Below are 10,000 nucleotides of genomic sequence, written 5' to 3'. Positions count from 1 at the left end.
GTAAATGAATAATTTAAGTTAAATGTTTTTTTTTTGTGAATGTTTAGTTTCCTTCAACTGAAAGAAGCCATCTATATATTTTAGGTTTAAAGCCAGAGCTAAACGTTCAGTTACACCATAATAATAAGCTTTGTATCATCCTTTCAAAATATAACCGTCATTATATTTGAAATTTAAAATTCAAAAATTTAACGCTATCCAATTGTAACGTATATAAGAAAGATTTAAATGAAAGTGCTGATGGAATGAGTAATGCAAAGACATGTCTTTAAGAAGTTGGTTCGTTTGTTTTATTATGATTTAATTGTTGTAATGAATTTTTGAATGTACATTGATTTATATTAATTGGCAAATTCATTTTTAACTCTGTTTTTGATATCGAAAATGTATTATGACCATCAACATTTTTTGGGATAAATTAATGGTATGTCCTTTAGCACCAAACATCACAGCGTAAAGAGGTAATTTACTTGGTGGTGAAGACAAAACCCGTTCCAAACTAAATTGTGGCATTACATTTTTCAAAAATTCAAAACAATTACTTAGATTCAGTAGGAAAATAGCTTATTCTGACGGGTATTCCTGTAATTTCTGCATGTCGGATTAATTAATTTAAAGCAAGAAATTTCAGTGATTTCTGCGGAAAAAGGAAAAAATGTTTAAAAAGTACATCAAGATTCACGGGGATTTTGAAAATTGCTTCCTTAAACAAGAGTGAATTTCTTACATTTAGTCGGAATCTCAAAATCGTGTTAAAATTGAGCAGAACTTTTTCTTGTTTCCCTCGGATGCGCCAAAATTATTAGAGCAAATCACTGGTTCCACTTTACCTCGAGATTTTGGGACGATTGTAACTCGGAATAACGAGGAATAGATTATTCCAAGCATTGCCACCGCCAACCCACCAAAAAATGCTTTCGAATTTCGGAACCCAAAAACTACCCAAACACGTTTCCGAATTTCGGAATCCCAAAATCACAGACAGTTTTAAAGTTCAAGATGTTTCGATCATATTCTCAATGCACAATTAATTAGCGTATCGTGAAAGTGTCGCCTAAACCTCCCAATCCACTAGCGTTGGTTGCATACCGGCATGCATGATGCTTTGCGGCCTGATTGCCTTTAAAGCCGGGCTTTTCCTTCGATCGTTTTCACTTTGCCGGCGTTCTGGGCCAGGAAGTGGGTTTTTGCCCCACCCACCTTCCCTGGTGTCGGTTGACAGCGCCACCGCGCTCTCTGCATTCCTATTGCCACCCATGGTTGTCGCGAACACGTCCCATAACCTAGTATACCACGATGTGATAATAGGAATGCAGTGAGGATAGATTACAGGTCAGCAATGTTAATATGACAAAAAAAGAGTTTACTCTACCCCAGCAGCGACTAGCACATGGCATTTAGATGATATAATGGTGATAAAGAAGACAGCGCGCGCTCCAGCCAAGGTCATTCGATGCCCATTTAGCAGAGGCTATGATTCCACTTGTCATTGAATGATCGTCAGTGCAGACTGCTATTGAAAAAGTCGTTGGGGATTAGTTGGATGACATACCTGAGGTGAGTCTGCACAAAGATGCGAATATATTCCCCTTCGCTTATAGTAACAATCAACCAAGAATTTCAGTTGTTATAAACCACACAAGCCTACACATTTGAAAGACTGAACCGTAAATGAGAAGACAAGATCATCTTCAAGAGGCAACTATTTTGTTGAAAGTGCAAGGTTAGATATTATGAAAGAGGTCTATTCCAGTTCTATCACCATTTCTTGAAAATAACTTTTTTGTATATCTAATCTTGAACTTTCAACAAAATAGTTGTCTCTTGAAGATGATCTTGTCTTGTCAAAGACAAAGAAAGGGACAAAGCTGAATTTTTAGAACAACAGAGAGAGAGAGCGAGCTGCTTTGTTTGGAGGCACCCAGTAACATAATTATATACATTTTTATGACACTATTTAATTGCTATTTTCTTTAAAAAGGAATCTCACCCCTCACTGACAGTCTGTTTAACTTGCCACCAAGTGGCTGATAGAGAAAGTGGAAATATACATTAAAGCATCTTATCGCAAGTTAAATGATGTAAACAACAGCAACGAAACAAGTTTGTTTAAGTTATACCTTTAGTGTTCGTAGGTATAGTCAACAAGATTCTTCGCGGTCATTGACTTTTTTTTCAGTGAAGAGTGGTAAAGAGAAAAGTGGAAAATATTTTGAAAACATAAGGCGGTCTCTAAACGCATTCCAAGTTAGTAAACGTCGTTGTTTTTGTAGGATAAGAGTTGACGGGTCTAAAACTCGGAACGCATTCCAAGTTAAGTGCTAATCATCCTTTTTTCTCGGATAAGAGTTGAGGGGTCCGAAATTCGGAGGATATTCCTAGTTAAGTAGCGATCATGGTTTTTGGTCGGAGAAGATTTGGAGTTCCGAAATTCGGAGGGCATTTCAAATTAAGTAGTAATTATCGTTTCTTGCTCTGATAAGATTTGAGGGGTACGAAATTCGGAAAGCCTTTCAAGTTAAGCATTACTCGTAGTTTTTTATCGGATGAGAGTTAAGGGGTTCGAAATTCGGAAGACCACTCAATGTAGGCTGGTAATGAGCCTTTTTGCATTGATAAATGTAAAGGGTTCCCTAATTTCGGAACGTCTTTTATTAAATACTAAACAGTGTTCTAATATAGTTAGGTTTGCTCAGCGGGAAAAGAAAATGGTGATTTTTGACGAAATTGTGTTTATTGAAATCGTGACTCGAGTGAACTTGACGGAGACCTTATTTTTCTCCGATGAAACACCCAACTTTGCTTGGAATGGCAAAATTCTTCAGTGCGTTTTGGTTGTTCTGCACCGAATTTCTCTAAAATGTAATGGCACAAATTAGTTTTGAACGCGTTACAACCCTCCGATGGTAATATTACAATATAAATAAATTGGAGGGGAGTCAATAATATTTATTTGAAGAATTACCTGGTATAAAACAAGTTATTATTGTATTGATATTTAATGGTTGTTGCCGCAAGACCTCTGTTTTTTTAATTCAAACCATACATTTAAACGATCCCAAACATAACGAGTTGTTGTCAACAATTCAATACAAATTGTAAAAGCTGTTTTACCTGTTTTAGTTGCGCAAACAACTCGTTTGTTATGAGAATGATATGAAAATCATCAGTTTTTTGAACCTCAACATGAGATTCTGAGGAAATTTTTAAAACATCTTTCATAACATAATCAAACAAGTTGGTTTTTGAATGTGGCCTTAATAGAACATTATTACGAACATGATTTTTTGATTCTAAATCTTGGTTATTTGTCGGCATTGATGAGTTGTTGTTGTTTAAATCCATATCTCCAGGTAATGCAAAGCTACCATCTTTCTTATAGTGAAAGTCTCCCGCATATGCTGTATTAATCACTTGATCTCTATTTGTATTTTTTGCGATATTGAAAATTAATTTGCCTGTGTTTATTTGTAAATAGTTGTCTTCTATATATCTTCTATTAATAACTTGCTTTCTATTTGTGTTTCGCCCAATATATTAAGGTCGTTTTCAACAGTCTATGTCATTATTAACACCCCCCTTAAAAAATCGAGATTGAAAATGTGAATAACTCATTGCATGACTACTACCAGATCTTTGGCTAGATAGATTTATTATTTTTTATTTGAAAGATCAGTATCTTGTGTGAATTTCTTTTTACCGCTGATTGCTTGATCAACATTTGATACAATTAGTTGACTATCATGTGGTAAGTCTGGTAATTTTAATTCTCTAGGAGGATTTAATGATCCAGATTGATCTCTAGTATTATAAATGTTTACAGGTCTTTTACCGTCATTTTGTATACATAATGACTCAGTGTGAGGACTTTTAGTATTTGAATAAATAGTTACTTTATCAGCAATTGGAACACCTGGTTGTGCTGTATTTAAAAAGGAAGTTGCTGTAACTAATGAAGGTCGTATGACCGAAACGTTTTAAACCACACTATTTTTTTATTTTTTAGTCACCAGAAGTTGTCGTGGAGAATGCGCCACGAAATAAAGTGTTCGATGTTGTTGTCTTTGAGGGTCCAGATATGCTTGCTGAGTTCGGTGGAGTTTCTGTTTTTAGCGTGGCGGAATGATGCGGTGTGGTTTATGTATCTTGTTTTGAAGTGGTTCTCTGTGAGTCCAAATGTACGCTTCTGTTGTGTTGTTCTCTTTGCGTGTAACAGTGTCTTGGTAGATTACTGATGATTGCAGGCAGTTTTCGTTGAGCGAGCATGTGTTCTTTTGTCGGCAGTGGCATGTCTTGTTGTTATTAATGGTAGCGGCAGCGGCAGCGGTATCACCAGTCTGTGTAGATGCAGTTAGGATGCGTTTGTTATGGTTGTCGATTATTGGTTTCGTGTTGTTTATGCAGCTGTAACTGCTCTTAATGGTGTTTCGGTTGAAGGTTTTTCTGAGCTTGTGATCTTTGGGAAAGTGCTTGTCTACTAGGGCGAGGAATTTGTGTCCGATTAGGTATGTATGATCAATTTCAAACACGTCCATTTAACAGTTTTCCAAAAAATACAATAGACCATTTCCGAATTCACTTCTTCCTCCTCTTCAAAGCTAGTCTAAAGATTTTGTGACGGTAATTAGTTCTACTTTGCATATGAATAAAAACTAATTTTCATAAGAAAATCTTCGCACTTAGACTTGCTTTGAGACGGATATGAGCTCGGAAATAGCTTACTGGTTTTTATGGGGAAAAAAAAGCTACCAAAAAAGAAAGTGGATGATATGTTAATATTTTTCACATTAGTTTCAACGTGTTTCCATTGTTTTTGTAGTCACTGCCTCACTATCACGCTGAATATTTGATATTTCGAAAATGGCATGTTTAAAAGTCCAGTGTTTTGTAAACGACTCCTAGCAGCTATTTTCCCTGCTAGCAGAGGTCGTCTCTTTTCTTTTTGCGTTCGCTGGGCTGACGAGTATGGGAAAAGGGACCTCTGCCACGTGTCGAAATTAACCCTGATCAAATCGCCATCCACAACCTTGGACGGTGTTGACTGTGACTTGAGCCCGCTCTGTCCCGCGCATTCCTTTACAGTTATTCCGCTGTTGTTAAGTGAGCCCACACAACATGAAGTATCACGTGAGGATTCGGTTGCTAAGTAACCGCCGTGCATGCCCAACACAGCGAGTTGCAACGCAAAAGTAAAGAGAGCGCGGCCCTTTTTTACGGCCTTTTCTCTTCCACATGATTAAAATTTCGAATTCCTCCATTACCTAATTGCTTAAGATTTATTCTGGACCTTTCTCCTTTGTTTCTTTTGAAGTCAACCGTGGCGAGTACTGATTGGTGGCACCTGATGAATGGAATGACCTTCTTCCCACATCACACCTCGCACTACCATGGTTTCTTGCGCTTTTTCGTGAAATTAGTTTGCAGCTTTTTCAAATGGACATTAATTTTCTAAGAAAGCTTTCACAGTGATCGCGCCGCTTATTTCCCTTACGTAAACGGCTGTTTGCCATTTGAAACGGTCGTTGCCATTTCTCAGAACGGTCGTTGACGTTTGAAACGGTCGATGCCATTTTTTAGCTCATTTACACTCATTAGGTCTAAGAACTCAAAAGGTTGCGGCTACCGCGAGTTGTGTCTCGCTGGTCATATGAGTTAGGATTCGGGTTAGGGTTTCTGTTTAGGGTGAGGGCTGAAAACCCGAGTTCGAGTCTTGAAATTTTCGGACTCTTTTTCTCCTCGAGTTTTTCTTTTATAAATGTTTTTTTTCCTTTTTTGTCTTTATTTTTGTTAATATTTTTCTTAGTTTGTTTCTTTTAATTTTATTTGAATTGAAGTGAAGTGTGTAGTCGACCGTTATACATGGCATCGACCGTTTCAAACGGCAACGACCGTTTACGAAAGGGAAATTTCGATTGCGATACCTTATTAGTGTGCTTTACATAAAGAATTCTAATGGAGTGTGTTTTATCTGTTTTTAAAACTCATGCATGTGACGTTTTATCGGTTTTTGCTCATGAATCATTTTTGATGTAATCATTGTCTTTGCAAAGGAGTTATAAAGCCTGATTAAATTTAGCAGAATTTCCTTCCCTCCCCTCCCCTCATATCAAGAAATTACCAGAAAGCTGTGGAAAGAACTTGAATAGAATACGTTTCTGAGTGCACAAAAACAGTGTTAAACAATGCCAAGTATTACCTTGCGTGATCCGCCTCTTTTATGAGTATGAGTAAGTGTGAAGGTGAAACTGGATTCCGTCGGTAACTTATTTACATAAAAAGCCCCCTATTTTTCTGTTTTCTGTTTAATGTTCATACATGCGTCTTTCCTTATCAATATGAATTTGTCTCATACGCTTTAAAATGTCGATATTGCAGCTCGTATTCCTGATTGCATCGCGGAGTACAATTGGCCGAGTTTTGGTTCAACTTGTTTTATCAACTGATGATATAGCTGAGGATTCTACATACGTCCCTTGGCTGTAACACTTGAGAAAAGATTGAGAACTTTTACGCAAAATAACAAAATAGCGTTCATATGATTTCCTCTGAAAGAGAAATTCAGCAACTGATTTACTCTCTTCATAATGCATTTCGCTGAATTTGGCAGAGACAAACAAGTTATTCATACCTGCAGAAAGTTCAAAAATTTAACTTGCGCTCAGCTTGCTCTGGTTCCACCCTTCTGATCAGCCGACTTATGGTTAATGGCAAAATTCTTTCTTTTATGTATAATGTGGAAATCGTATCGTGGGTGTCGTTATACTTACAAAATTTCCATGGAAATTTTTGCCTGGAGATAAAACTAATGTGTTTCATTAGTTTTTTAATCGAGGCACTCTGTGAAATGTTTTGTGCAACTTGTCTCGCAATGTTTCGGCGACACTATGGCGGAACAAGTTGCACGAAACATTTCACAGTGTAACATACCCTGCAACGGCCAAAATCGTTTCGAGACAAATTGCAAGAGACGTTGCCGAAAGTAGTTCTACTTTTCGTGCAACTTGTCTCGCAGCGATTTTGGCCGCTACAGGGTATGTTACAATGTGAAATGTTTCGTGCAACTTGTCCCGCCACAATGTTGCCAAAACATTGCGAGACAAGTTGCATGAAAAAAATCCCAGTGTGACGGTGCCTTAAGGTGAAATGTTTCGTGCAACTTGTCTCGCAATGTTTTGGCGACAGTGTGGCGGGACAAGTTGCACGAAACATTTCACATCGTAACAGTGCCATGTATGTAACATACCTTGCAAAGGCCAAAATCGTTGCGAGACAAGTTGCACCAAAAGTAGAACTTAATTCTACTTTCGGCAACGGCTCTTGCAACTTGTCTCGCAACGATTTTGGCCGTTGCAGGGTATGCTACATTGTAAAATGTTTCGTGCAACTTGTCCCGCCACAATGTCGCCGAAATATTGAGAGACAAGTTGCACGAAATATTCACAGGATGACAGCGCATTTAAAGTCAGCAATAATTTCATTGAATAAATTAGTACCGGTGTGGAATACTAGTGTGTTTTCGTAACAAAAAAAATAATAACAAAGATAAAATGAAGGCTTTTGAGAATTTATCCATGCGGAGATCATTCATTTATACACGTGGAAATCGTATCATCGTTGTCTTTACACTATGAAAATTGCCATGGAAATTTTTGTCTGAAGATATAACTAACATGTTTCGTTAATTTGTTTTTTAAATCAATGTAACGTTTAAATCAGCACTAATTTTAACTTAGCATCAGCACTATAGAATACTTATGAGCTCTGGTAATAATAAAAAGATTAAAAAGATAAAATGGAAGAAGACTGTCGAGAATTCAAGTTTTATTTCGATGGATGCTTTCGCAATATTTCAAGTGAAGACTGTATTAGATATTTTCGTTCTTGTTTAATTTGTCAGCGAATGAACACTAGTCAGACTAGTGCACTTGTAGATGACGAATAAGTCGGTTACTCCGAGATAAACTAAGAATAATGCCAGGATCCGAGCCAGGATTCGAGCCAGGATCCGAGCTAGGATCCGAGCCAGGGGCCCGTTTCTCGAAAGTCCCGAAAACTTTTCAGGCCCGAAAGGGCATTTGTGAAACTGCGAACCACTCGTTTTGGAAAGGCGACCTTTTAACATGTTTTCAAGCTAACTAAAAGAAATATGTCTGTGAAGTTTGACGACTTAAATCCTCTCCGTTCTTGAGATACAAAAGGAATTGTGAGACCCGAAAATGCCCCGAAAAGTTCACTTTCGGGACTTTCGAGAAACAGTCGCCAGGATTCGAGACCTAACCGAGACCTAACCTAACCTAACCCTAACTAGACCTAACTAGACTAGAACCAACGCAAATAGACCTAACCTAACTGATTCGATACCTAACCTAACCGAGAGATTCGAGAATAAATAGCGGAGAAAGCTCATCTTAGCTCGCATCCTGGCTGGAATCCTGGGGCCCCCTTCTCGAAAGTCCCGATAACTTTTCGGGCCCGAAAAGCCATTTGTGAAACTGCCAACCGCTTGTTTTGGAAAGCCGGTCTTTTAACATGTTTTAAAGGTAACAAAATGAAAAATTACCGTGAAGTTTGACGAGTTAAATCCTCTCCGTTCTTGAGATACAAAGGGAATTGTGACACCCGAAAATGGCCCGTAAAGTTTCGGGACTTTTGAGAAACGGGCCCCTGGCTCGGATCCTAGCTCGAATCCTGGCTCGAAGTTTAGGTATCCTCGGTTACTCCAGCTAGAACATTTTACGCCGCACTTTTCTGTTCTGTGTCTTACATTTTCCCCTCAACTAAGGTTATCCCTCTTGCTAAAGAGCTCCTTACATGAATAATTTTGTCCATTTTTCAATAGGGTGAAATTATTAATTTGCACGTCACCTCCTGTGTCCACACCGTTAACTTTTCCTTGGGCAGCGTCCCGAGATTTCAGCTGTTGGCCGTAAAAAATTCCAGGAAAAATAAGGAGTTCTATCTGGTTTTTGATCTGCTTTCACGCGATAAAGAAATTACCGTAAACGATATCGCGTTGCTACCCAATCGAGCCCTTTAGGTACTTCCCTTGAAAGACCTTGAAAATGACGTTCTATCCAGAGTTTTGTCAAATTTGGCACAATTGATATTCATGCACAGGACATTAAAAAATTGCAATAAAAGGATGGGGTCTCCGTACTCCGTTTTCGCGTTGCATGCTCTTGATGCTATTTGTCTTTTAGCGGAGCTCGGCGCGCGTGGAGCGCCATAAATTGCTTGACAAAGACCGCCGCCCTTTACACGAGAGTATTCCTCTCTTCCACATGAATAAAAATTCAGCCATTACCTATTGCTTTAAGATTAATTCTGGACCTTTTTCCTTTGTTTCTTTTAAAGTCAACCGTGGTGAATACTGATCGGTGGCGCCTGATGAATGGAATGACATTCTTCCCACACCACACCTCGCACTACCATGGTTTCTTGCGCTTTTTCGTGAAATTAGTTTGCAGCTTTTTCAAATGGACATTAATTTTCTAAGAAAGCTTTAACAGTGATCGCGCCAAACAAGAAACAACAAGCGATACCTTATTAGTGTGCTTTACATAAAGAATTCTAATGGGGAGTGTTTTATCTGTTTTTAAAGGTCATGCACGAGACGTTTTATCGGTTTTCGCTCATGAATCATTATTGATGTAATCATTGTCTTTGCAAAGAAGTTATAAAGCCTTATTAAATTTAGCAGAATTTTCTTCCCTCCTCTCCCCTCATATCAAGAAATTATCAGAAAGCTGTGGAAAGGACTTGAATAGAATACGTTTCTGAGTGCACAAAAACAGTGTTTAACAATGCCAAATATTACCTTGTGTTATCCGCCTCTTTTATGAGTATGAGTAACTTATTTACATAAAAAGCCCCCTATTTTTCGTTTTTCCGCTTAAACTTTCATATGCAGGATTAATAAAGTCTTTTTTTTCTACGTCAGTTGAGAAGAGTCCTTCCTTATCAATATGAATTTGTCACATTCGCTTTAAAATGTCGATAT

General features: G+C 38.0%; 1 long non-coding RNA gene across 1 annotated transcript in view; it reads right to left on the bottom strand.

Annotated features, from left to right (window-relative positions):
* Nucleotides 1-6,768, bottom strand: part of LOC138026765 (uncharacterized) — a 14,114-nt gene extending 7,346 nt beyond the window's left edge. The window contains exon 1 of the long non-coding RNA XR_011127338.1: nucleotides 6,629-6,768. This is a non-coding gene — a long non-coding RNA (uncharacterized lncRNA). The remainder of the gene's footprint in view (nucleotides 1-6,628) is intronic.
* Nucleotides 6,769-10,000: the final 3,232 nt, after the last annotated feature.

This window comes from Montipora capricornis, chromosome 12 (genome assembly GCF_036669925.1).
Source record: "Montipora capricornis isolate CH-2021 chromosome 12, ASM3666992v2, whole genome shotgun sequence".
NCBI lineage: Eukaryota > Metazoa > Cnidaria > Anthozoa > Scleractinia > Acroporidae > Montipora > Montipora capricornis.
Note: the sequence above shows the minus strand (reverse complement) of the source record. Positions and strands in the feature narration are given on the sequence as shown.